Raw genomic sequence first — 12,632 nt, forward strand, 5'->3', positions numbered from 1 at the left:
GAAATACACCCCTAGGAAGGTTGTACACTGATACAGGCATAAAAAATACTGGTAATTTTGGAAACCATGAATAATGTTGTAGTTGAAGCTTAGGGTGTTGTTTAAGAGATACTACAACAAGATAAAGAATAGTCTTTTGTGATTTTATATCTTTCTGCTGCATTTTTTAAAAATTTACTTATTTGACAGAGAGAGAGAGATTACAAGTAGACAGAGAGGAGGGCAGGGAGAGGAAGGGAAGCAGGCTCCCTGCTGAGCAGAGAGCCTGTTGCGGGGCTTGATCCCAGAACCCTGGGATCATGACCTGAGCCAAAAGCAGAGGCTTAACCACTGGGCCACCCAGGTGCCCCTCATTCTGCTGCATTTTAAAAATTTGTTTCTGATTGTTTTGTTTCTTGATATTACGTGGGCGAATTTGTGAATGATTCTTTGAGATGTTTGTATGCCTTTAACCTAGTGACATTTAGTATTTCCCAAATGGTTTGCTGAAATTTTTTAAATTAATTTTTTATTTTTTATAAACATATATTTTTATCCCCAGGGGTACAGGTCTGTGAATCACCAGGTTTATACACTTCACAGCACTCACCAAAGCACATACCCTCCCCAATGTCCATAATCCCACCCCTTTCTCCCAAACCCCCTCCCCCCAGCAACCCTCAGTTTGTTTGGTTTGCTGAAATTTTTGATAATTAAAAGTATTTCTTAAATATTCAGCTAAAGATTAAGTTTAATTTAAACTCTTAATTGATAAGATGTTGTTTTCTATCTTTATGAAAGTTAAAGTTTTTATCTAACCATTCTAATTTGTCCATTTTAATAAAATATATAGATTTTTCAGCAGAACTAGACTTAGAAATGACAACAGAAAAAGAGGAAGAATGTTTTAATGAAAGTGAAAATAAACACCTGCAGGTATATACAAATTTAAATTTAAATTTCCAATTTTATATTGTTTTCCCTGCTTTAAGAATGTAACATAGTTCAATTGAAATGATCTTCTGAACAGAATGTATTGAAGTTGATAGATTATAACCCAATATTTAGTTTTTGTAAAATTTTATAAGTTAAAATTTTAAAATATTGTTAGAATTTATCGTAGCTTATAGTTAAACTTTATCCTTGGAATTGGACCAAAAAAATTCCTGAATATTGTTTGCTTCTTCCATTTTTGTAAGTTTTTACATGCTAAAAAGGTAACATCAAATACTGAACCCTATGTTTAAGCAGTTGAAATTATGAGCAGTATAACAATGATGACTACTGACTTAGACTCATGTAGAAGGAGTGGTTCTTGGTCGTTCTTAATGTGCAGTTCTCAGTGGTTCAAAATGTGCAGTTCTGTATTGCCTGTCACTAATGCCAAGATTAAAGATTTATTTTGCCTTGTGATCTCTGTGTAGTTGACTTCAGAGAGTAGGGTCATAAAATCAACACAATTGCCCATTGTAGAATCACACCTTCCAGGATGGGACGTTTCTAGTTGGGTAATAAACAGGCACATTTTCAGTTATTTCATTTCAGTATAGGGAATCTGTAAATATTATTAACATTTTTTCTTATCTACTCTCTGTGGACGTAACAATAGCTGGATACAGGCAGATAATTTATAGTGATGTATAATACTACTATCATAGTATATAATTTGAATTAAAATTTAGGAATTTGTTTTTCTTTTCTGATTGATGCTTATTGATTTTGGCTCCTAATAATAAGTTTGCCTATTCTCGAGTTATTAATCTTTAAAAAACATCCTCAAAGGCATTATTGGGGCTCACTGTTTAAGGTATGGTAAGATAAAATGTTTTTAAGTTTGTAACATTGAAAATCATGTAATTCATTTTTTGGTAGATGTAACAAGTAATGAATTGTTTAGTTTAAAAAACTGACAAAGTTAAGTTTATGGATTTGTGTTTTTCTTCTGTTTCAGGCTAGGGCAAGTTATTTTTCGCTTCTTAGTTACAATCCAGTGATTTCTTTTTTTATTATCGTATGGTAGTCACCATACAGTAGTACATCATTAGTTTTTGATGTAGTATTCTGTGATTTGTTGTTTGTGTATAACACCCAGGGCTCCATGCAACACATGCCCTACTTAATACCCATCATTGGGCTCACTCAACTCCCCCACCTCATTCCCCTTTAAAATCCTCAGTTTGATTCCCAGAGTCCATAGTCTCTCATAGTTCATCTCCCCCTCTGATTTTACCCCCCTTCATTTTCCCCTTCTTTCTAATTCCTCCATGATATTCCTTATGTTCCACAAATAAGTAAAACCATGTCATAATTGTCTCTGTTTGACTTATTTCACTCAGCATAATCTCCTTCAGTTCCATTATGTTGATGCAGATGTTGGTATTCACCATTTTTGATGGCTGAGGGATATTCCATTGTATATATGCATATTTCCATCACTATTATTTATAATATTACTTTGATTTAATGTATATTACTTAGGTATAAAATATATAAAAAATTTAGTTTTATGCTAATAGTAACTATGATATTTATAGCTAAAATCATTAATTTATTGGAATTCTTGGCTTCTCATATAAACCCTATGTATGTATATTTTCTGAATGAAGGGATGGAGGGTAAATTGAGATAAATATGCATGTTGGCTATTTTTTTAAAGAATATTATTTTTAGAGAGAGAGAGCATGAGTAGGGGAATGTGTAGAGGGTGAGGGAAAAGGAAGGATAAGAATCTCAAGCAGACTCTGAGTGCAGAGCCTGACTCAGGGTTGGATCTTAAAACCTTGAGATCATGACTCGACCTGAAACCAAGAGTAGGACACTTAACCAACTGAGCTACCCAGGCATCCCAGTTTTGGATCTTTTATGTTAAAATAAGGGCTAAATCACCTTGAGACTATGATGGAATTAGTTAAGTGATTTGTAAAGAAAGTTTATTTCACATACTATATCTACCTGTATATCTATGACAAATTTTAACTGTTATTTAAATTAAAATTTGAGTTATTCATGTAGGAAAAAATCATTGTATTTAAAAAGGCCATTTCTTTTGAACATTTTTTTTAAGTTCTCTTAAGCTGTTGACATTTTTTTTTTAACAGAGTCATCCAAAATCCTAATGAAAATATGTCTTTTGGTTGTGGAAGAACGGTATTATACTGAAAAACAACTTTGTCGAGAACAGGATGCCAGAATATTTTTCAGAGTCCATAGTCTGTCATGATTCACCTCCCCTTCCAATTTACCCCAACTCCCTTCTCCTCTCTAACACCCCTTGTCCTCCATGATATTTGTTATGCTCCACAAATAAGTGAAACCATATGATAGTTGACTCTCTCTGCTTGACATTTTTCACTCAGCATAATCTCTCTCAGTCCCGTCCATGTTACTACAAAAGTTGGGTATTCATCCTTTCTGATGGAGGCATAATACTCCATAGTGTATATGGACCACATCTTTCTTATCCATTCATCCATTGAAGGGCATCTTGTTCTTTCCACAGTTTGGTGACCTTGGCCATTGCTGCTATAAACATTGGGATATAGATGGCCCTTCTTTTCACTACATACCCAGGAGTGCAATTGCAGGGTCATAGGGAAGTTCTATTTTTAATTTCCTGAGGAATCTCCACACTGTTCTCCAAAGAGGCTGTACCAACTTGCGTTCCCCCCCACCAACAGTGGAAGAGGGTTCCCCTTTCTCCAATCCTCTCCAACACATGTTGTTTCCTGTTTTGTTAATTTTGGCCATTCTAACTGGTGTAAGGTGATATCTCAATGTGGTTTTAATTTGAATCTCCCTGAGGGCTAATGATGATGAACATTTTTTCATGTGTCTGATAGCCATTTGTATGTCTTCATTGGAGAAGTGTCTGTTCATATCTTCTGCCCATTTTTTGATATGTTTGCCTGTTTTGTGTGTGTTGAGTTTCAGGAGTTTTTTATAGATCCTGGATATCAACCTTTTTTTTTCTTTTTCTTTTTTAAAGATTTTATTTTCCATTGGACAGACAGTAGTAGTAGAAACAAGTACGCAGAGAGGCATGCAGAGAGAGAGGAAGGGAATCAGGCTCCCCACTGAGCAGAGAGCCCGACATGGGGCTCCATCCCAGGATCCTGGGATCATGACTTGAGCCGAAGGCAGAGGCTTTAACCCACTGAGCCACCCAGGCGCCCCTGGATATCAACCTTTTGTCTGTATTGTCATTTGCAAATATCTTCTCCCATTCCGTGGGTTGCCGCTTTGTTTTTTTGACTGTTTCCTTTGCTGTGCAGAAGATTTTGATTTTGATGAAGTCCCAAAAGTTTATTTTTGTTTTTGTTTCCTTTGCCTTTGGAGACATATCTTGAAAGAAGTTGCTGTGGTCGATATCGAAGAGATTACTGCCTCTGTTCTCCTCTAGGATTTTGATGAATTCCTGTCTCACGTTTAGGGCTTTTATCCATTTTGAGTTTATCTTTGTGTACGGTGTAAGAGAATGGTCGAGTTTCATTCTTCTACTTATAGCTGTCCAGTTTTCCCAGCACCGTTTATTGAAGAGACTGTCTTTTTTCCACTGGATATTTTTTTCCTGTTTTGTCGAAGATTAATTGACCATAGAGTTGGGGATCCATATCTGGGCTCTCTACTCTTTTCCACTGGTCTATGTGTCTGTTTTTATGCCAGTACCATGCTGTCTTGGCGATCACAGCTTTGTAATAAAGCTTGAAATCAGGTAACGTGATGCCCCCAGCTTTATTTTTCTTATTGTTATAGTTAATTTTTATATTTTGTTTTATATTTCCTTAGTGATTCAGGATCTTTTCTGATTCCATACAAATTTTTGGATTATTTGCTCCAGCTCTTTGAAGAATACTGGTAGAATTTTGATCAGAATGACATTAAAAGTATAGATTGCTCTAGGCAGTATAGACATTTTAACAATGTTTATTCTTCTGATCCAAGAGCATGGAATGGTCTTCCATCTTTTTGTGTCTTCTTCAGTTTCTTTCATGAGTGTTCTGTAGTTCCTCGAGTACAGATCCTTTACCTCTTTGGTTAGGTTTATTCCCAGGTTTCTTATGGTTCTTGGTGCTATAGTAAATGGAATCGATTCTCTAATTTCCCTTTCTTTATTTTCATTATTAGTGTATAAGAAAGCCACTGATTTCTGTACATTGACTTTGTATCCTGCCACGTTGCTGAATTGCTGTATGAATTCTAGTAGTTTGGGGTGGAGTCTTTCGTGTTTTCCATATAAAGAATTATGTCATCTGCCAAGAGAGTGTTTGACTTCTTCATTGCCAATTTGGATACCTTTTATTTCTCTTTGTTGTCTGATTGCTGTTGCTAGGACTTCTAATACTATGTTGAACAAGAGTGGTGAAAGTGGACATCCTTGTCTTGTTCCTGATCTCAACGGGAAGGCTGCCAGCTTTTTCCCATTGAGGATGATATTTGCTGTGGGTCTTTCATAGATAAATTTGATGAAGTTCAGGAATGTTCCCTCTATCCCTATACTTTGAAGCACTTTAATCAGGAACGGATGCTGGATTTTGTCAGATGCTTTTTCTGCATCAATTGAGAGGACCATGTGGTTCTTCTCTCTTCTCATATTAATTTGTTGTATCACATTGATTGATTTGCAAGATGGAATTCTAAAGAATCACCTTTGCAAACAAAAGGAGATAGAAGTGGGTAACAAAAGGAGTTCTGGGATATTTTCTGTAGTTATTTTGAAGTACACTTGTGTATGTTTTTGTACACATATATATTTTATTTTCTGAAATTATTGTTTTATTTATGTGTATGTACATATATCTGTGTGTATGTGTGTATATATATCTATACTTCATGTGTGTGTATATATATATGTATACATATGTATGTATATATATATATCTGTGTGTGTGTTTGTATATATATATTTTCTCCATGTATATATGTATATATATTTTAAAAGCCAACACTGCAAGCATAGAGGATTTTTAAAGCATAAATATTTTGAAATTGAGATTCAATTAAGTGAATTAACTTGACAGTTAGCTCCAGATTTCCCAAGTGAATTGAATAAAAAGTACAGTATCTCAGTACTTTTTATACATATATATAAGTATATATTTATAAGTAAAAATATATATGTTTATACATATATACTTTTATATATTTATACATTTATGCAAACTACACATAGTAGCTTTATATACATTTTAGGTTGGCATAATTTTATTCTTATTTATATAAATTTGAATTTTTAGTCTGAAATCATGTATCCTTATGACCTTTTAATCCTTTGCAGGCCCTTCCTTTTCATTAAATCATAATTTGGGCCAATTGTGATGAGCTTTAGCAAAACTATATTTGATTTAATCTTCCCACTGCTATTTATAATTTTGTAAGCAATTTTACAAATAATTTGCTCATTTTAAATCTCAGTTGCTATCATTTGGGCCTAAGTTTATCGAACACAAAGAGAGTTGTATCTCTGTAATTTATTAATTGGGCATTGGATCTCCATTTTCATATTAATGAGGGGTGGCAGGATTCTTGTGTAGCAGGAATGGAGGTCAGGGAGAGAGGTGAAAGCCAGGTCATCTAGGGTCTTGAAGGCCCTTAGAATGACGTCACTTACATTCTGAGTTAGTTATCTATTAAAAGGATTTGAGCAGAGGATTGAACATGTGGGGAATTCTGAAATTAATTGAAGCCTATAATAAAAAAGAAGGAAAACATTTCATACTGTAGAATTTACCAATGTTAGTCCCACCTATATACCCATTTCTTTTTGAGACTTCAGTCGATTGGGAAGCTTTGGGAAAATTCACCCACAAGGAAAGGATAGTGGGGCTGAATTAATTAACTAAGTAACATAATACTGACTAGGCAGAGAACATCTTTTTGTGTCTTTAGCCAAATTCATTAAACAGCCATAATGTGTACATGTTAGGAAAAGGAGATGAATTGATGTTTGTAGTGAAATTTTCCAAATACATAGGTTCAAGTTATATATTGTTAACATAATTTAATAGTAAGATGATTTTATAAATCCAGTAACAGAAATGTCTCATTAGGTTGCTGTGAGACAACTTCAAGAAGAACTGGCCAATACCCTAAAGAAACTATCTATGTCAGAGGCTTCACTGGAGGTGACATCACGTTGTCGTATGAATTTAGAAGATGAGGTAAAAGACTTAAAGGAAAAACTGACTCAGAGTAGGAGTCAGGTATGTATGAAATGTCACATGTCAAGTTAATCTGTAGGTGGTTAAATAATATGAAGTGTTTTAGGATACTTATTTCCATGGATCACTTCCTTCCCTTTTTCATTATAATTAATTTAGTATAATTTTAGTATCTTCACAATGTACTTATTTCTTAAACTTTGACTTTCATTCTGTTATTTGTTTTATATATTTTTTTCTTATAGTAGTTACCCTTAGGAAAGGTGAAACTTATACATCATTCTTCACAGAAATTGGGACTTTTTTCCTACTAAGTAGTTTTTTTAAAAGACTTACTTATTTATTTGTGGTGGGGGTGGTTGGAGAGGCAGAGGGAGATGGAGAGAATTTCAAGCAGACCCCTGCCCAGCAGAGAGCCCCATGCTGGCTTGATTCCATGACCCATAAGATCATGACCTGAGCTAAAATCCTGAGTTGGATGCTTAACCAGCTGAGCCACCCAGGTGTGCTAATAATGTTTTTTAATGATCCCTCTGTTACCATCATGAGCTAAGCCATGTAAAAGCAGAAGATAATGTTTAATAGAATGTTTAAGAAAATTGTCTTATTTCTCATCTTCACTCTTTTGAATGGATACAGAATCTGTACTGATTTCAGGATAACTTGTACAGAAAAGTGATTTCACAAACCAGTTGAACTTTGGCATTTCCTTCATTTTCTTTTCCTCTTCAGTATATAATAAATGCACAGAAGTATTTAGTTCATGTATACTATATACACCCAAAAGAGAGAATTAAGAAAATTATCTAGGCCTTGCCATTGGATTTTTTTAAAGCTGTATTGAGATGGAATGCACATTCCATACAATTCACCCATTTAATATTTGTAGTTCAGTGTTTGGGCATATTGATAGAGTTGTGCAACCATTACTGCCATCAAGTAGAACATTTTAATTACCCTGAAAAGAAACTCTTAATCCTTGCCCCCAGGCTCAGGCAACCACAAGTCTACTTTCTGCCTCTATAGAGTTGCCCATTCTGAATATTTCATATATGGGGAATCACACAATGCGTGGTCCTTTGTGACTAGCTTCCCTCGCTTAATGTTTTTGGGGTTCATCTGTGTCATAGCATATATCAGTGCTTCATTCCTTATTATCAAACAGTACTCCATTGTGGGCTAAAACCATTGTTCATTTATCATTTGATGCACCTTTGGGTTGTTTCCACTTTTTAGCCATTAATAATGCTGCTGTGAACGTTCAATTAGTTATTGTCTGGGCATATCTTTTTATTTCCCTGGCATCACATTTTATCCTCTCAGTTAATTGTGTTGATTTCACCATCTCTTAGTCTTTTTTTTTTTTTAATTGACTTTCACAGAAACCACACTCTAGGAACAAAGGAACCAGCTGGTACCATTTCCCTCCAGTGCCCCTCAGCACAAGCACAGAGCCATCTGCGGGATGCAGTACAGCTCTGACACTGGCTGCCTAATCTGCTTACACCAAGCACCATCCCCTCGCACTCCAGTGGAACTGCCCTGCTCAATCATTCTTGCCTCAGTTCCACCACAGCAGGCCTTTACCCCAGAAAATCAGCACAGGCCCCTGCCCACACCTCATCTAACCAGATTCAGGAAGACCTGAGTTCCAGTGGATGTGGTGACAGGTCTCATTTCACAAGCACACCAGGGCACACCTAGTTAAAAGTTGCTACATTCAGGCCAGGTACCAAACACTGCCCACAGCAGTGAGGGAGTGCCTTTGCAGATGTCTGGCCTGAAGGATAGAGCAGCCAGAACTCAACGGCAGAGTGCATGCTGCACACACTAGACATACCCCCCTAAGCACGAGACCCTGGGTGCTACATCACGTCTTTTCTCATAAGTCCATTACTTTTGGGAGAAGATGACATAACTGGCTTTTCTAACACAGAGAAGCTGGCAGAGACTTAGATAAAATGAGAAAACAGAGGATTTTATCTCAAATGAGAGAACAGGATAAAGCCACGGGTCCAGAGATTGAAGTGAGACAGATGTAAATATCATGGCTGATGGAGGATTTAAGCAGTGACCATAGGGACACTCACTGGACTTTAGAAAAGAACGACAACATCAGTGAGACCCTTACAACAGAGATAAAAGAGTTAAAAAAGAATCAGAGTTGAAGAGTGGAATAAATGAGTTAAGAAACACACCTAATGCAATGAACAGTAGGCTGGAAAAGACAGAGGAACAAATTAACAACTAAGAAGTCAAAGTAATGGAATGCAATGAAGCCAAAGAAGGGGGAGAAAGAAGAATTATGCAAAATGAGACCAGACCTAGGGAACTTAGTGACTCCATCAAATGTAATAACATTCAAGTTATAGGAGTCCCAGTAGAAGAAGACAGAAAAAAGGTGTAAGAAAACTTGTTTCTAGAAATATAGCTGAAAATGTCCCTAATCTAGGGAAAGCAACAGACATCAAGATCCAGGAGACACAGAAAACTATCCAAATCAACAATAGTAGGCTAACACCAAGACCTATTGTAATTGAATTTGCAAAATACACTGATAAAGGAAACATCTTAAAAGCAGGAGAGCAAGTCAGTAACTTTCAGGGGAAACCCCTTAAGGCTAGCAGGAACTTTTTCAGCAGAAACTTGGCAAGCCAGAAGGGAGTGGTATTATCTATTCAACGTGATGAATGAGAAAAATCAGTAGCCAAGAACAGTCTATCCAGCAAGCCTATTACTCAGAATAGGAGAGATAGAGTTTCCCAGATAAAAACTAAAGGAGTTTGGACTACTAAACTAGCACCATAAGAAATATTAAAGGGTACTCTTTGAGTGGAAAGAAGAGACCAAATGTGACAGTATAAAGGCAGGAAACACAAAAGTAGCAAAAATGAACAATTTATATAAAAAATAAGTTAAGGAACTCAGGAAAAAAGGATATAAAATATAATACTTTACCTAAAGCATGGGGAGAAGAGAAAAGAATGGGCTCAAACTTAAAGACCAGCAGCTTAATATAGACTTCTATATGCAGAAGAGGTTATACACAAATTATATATCAAAACCCACTAATAGTGGTGCCTGTGTGGCTTAGTTGGTTAAACATCTGACTTGATTCCAGCTCAGGTCATAATCTCAGGGTTGTGAGATTGAGCCCTGCACTGTACTTTATTCCGGCCATGGAGTCTGCTTAAGCTTCTCTTTCCCTCTCCCCACTCCACTCATGCCCTCTCTAAAAAGAAAACAAAGCCACCGATAAACACTCAAAGAGGAGAAAGAAATGAAATATATCACTAAAGAAAACCAGTAAAATATCAAAGACACAAAAAATGATCAGAGAACATCTCTAGAAACAACCACAAAGCAAGTAGTAAAATGACATATACATGACTATCAATAATTACTTTGGATATAAATGGGGTAAGTGTTCCAATCAAAATACATAGGATGTCAGAGTGGATTAGAAAGAAGAAGAAAAAGAAGAAGACCCATGTATAAGCCACTTGCAAGAGTTTCATTTTTGTCATAAGGACACCTGCAGATTGGAAGTCAGTTGATGGAAAAAACATGTATCCTGCAAATGGATATAAAAAGAAAGCCAGTATAGTAATACTTACATTGGACAAAACAGAGTTTAAAAGAACGACTGCAGTAAGAGACAAGAGCACTATATCATAATGAAGAGGACAATCTGACAGGAAGAAGAACTAACTATTGTAAGTATTTATGCACCCAACATGGGATCACCCAAGTATATAAAACAATTAATGACTAACATAAAAGAAATAATTGATAATAATACAGTAATACTAGGGTCCTTTAATTTTATTATATATGTTTTCAATGAAATTTATTTCTTTTATTCCCAATTGCAAAAGTATCCATGAAGTCAATGTACAATTCAGATATTTTAGGAAGGAATAGAAATAATCAATAGTTGGGTACTTTAACTCACCTCTTACATCAAAAGACAGGTCAGAAAGTCAACAAAGAAACAGTGGCTTTATATGATGCACTGGACTAGATGGACTAAGGAGATATATTCAAAATATTCCATTCTTAAACAACAGAATACACATTCTGGAAAATTCTGTAGAATAGATCACATATTAGGCAACAAAACAAGTCTTTTTTTGAATTTAATTTTTTTTCAGTGTTCCCAAATTCAATGTTTATGCACCACACCCAGTGCTCCATGCAATATGTGCCCTCCATAATACCCACAAAACCTGTCTTAATAAATACAAGAATATTGAAGTCACACCATGCACCTTTTCTGATCACAATACTATTAAATTAGAAGTCAGCCACAGGAAACAGTCTGAAAGACCACAAATACATGTTGGTTAAGTAACATTCTACTAAACAGTGAATGGACCAATGAGGAAATAAGAGAATAAAATTTTTAAAATACATGGAAGCAAATGAAAATGAAAACACAATTGCCCAAACTTTTGAGATACAGTAAATATGGTTCTAAGAGGGAAGTATATAGCAATGCAGGCCTAACTCAAGAAATAAGAAAAATCTACAACAACCTAACCATCACCTAAAGAATATAGAAAAAAAACAACAAATGAAGCCTAAAGGCAGCAGAAGGAAGGAGATAATATTAGAGCAGTAGTAGTAGTAGTAGGTAGCTCAGTTGGTTAAGCAGCAGACTCTTGATTTCAGCTCAGGTCATGACCTCAGAGTCCTGGGAATGAGCCCTGCTTCTGTCTCTTTGCTCAGCGGGGAGTCAACTGGAGGATTCTCTACTCCCTCTCCATTTGACCCTCTCCCCACCTTCTCTCTCTCTCAAATAAATTTTTTAAAAAATTAGAGCAGAAGTAAACACTATAGAAAATTTTAAAAGACAAAAATAGGAGAGACCAATGAAACCAGGAGCTGGTTCTTTGAAAAAATTAATAAAACCAATAAGGCTTTAGCCAGAGTTATCAGAAAGAAGAGAAAAAGGACCCCAATAAAATCACAGAAGAGAGAGTAGAAATAACAATCAACACCACAGAAATGCAGACAATTATAAAAGAATATTATGAATGACTGTATGCCAACAATTTGGACGATGTAGAATAATGGATAAATTCCTAGAAACATATAAATTACCAGAACTGAAACAAGAATAGAAAATTTGAAGAGACTGAAAACCAGCAAAGAAATGGAATCATTAATCTAAAAACTATGAACAAACACAAGTCCAGGACCAGGGGCAAATTCTACAGAGCATTTTAAAGGAAGAGTTAGTCCGATTCTCAAACTATTCCAAAAAACAGAAAAGGAAGGAAAAACTCCAAATTCACTCTATGAGGCCATTATTACCCTGATACCAAAACTAGACAAAGACACCACAAAAAGAACTCTAAGCCAGTATCTTTGGTGAACATGGTTGCAAATATCCTCAACAAAATACTCCAAACTGAATCCAACAATACATTAAAAAAATCATCACCATGATCAAATGGTATTTATTCCTAGGATATGGGGGTGTTTTAATAT

The 12,632-nt window shown here is 35.5% G+C and overlaps 1 protein-coding gene across 4 annotated transcripts in view; it reads left to right on the plus strand.

Moving 5' to 3' along the window:
• The first annotated feature begins 593 nt into the window (after window positions 1–593).
• Window positions 594–12,632, plus strand: part of LOC309858084 (ankyrin repeat domain-containing protein 26-like) — a 31,047-nt gene continuing 19,008 nt past the window's right edge. Inside the window, exons 1-2 of one of the 4 annotated variants that reach the window (XM_082750771.1) lie at window positions 594–915; window positions 7,026–7,178. The gene's annotated coding sequence lies outside the window, so the exon portion shown is untranslated. Of the gene's footprint in view, window positions 916–5,375; window positions 5,418–6,071; window positions 7,179–12,632 lie in introns of those variants that run through there. The other 3 variants (XM_082750772.1, XR_014308034.1, XR_014308035.1) reach the window with 3 other exon arrangements.

Source organism: Mustela nivalis (genome assembly GCF_964662115.1).
Source record: "Mustela nivalis genome assembly, contig: HAP1_SCAFFOLD_1829, whole genome shotgun sequence".
In the NCBI taxonomy this organism is placed as follows: Eukaryota; Metazoa; Chordata; class Mammalia; order Carnivora; family Mustelidae; genus Mustela; species Mustela nivalis.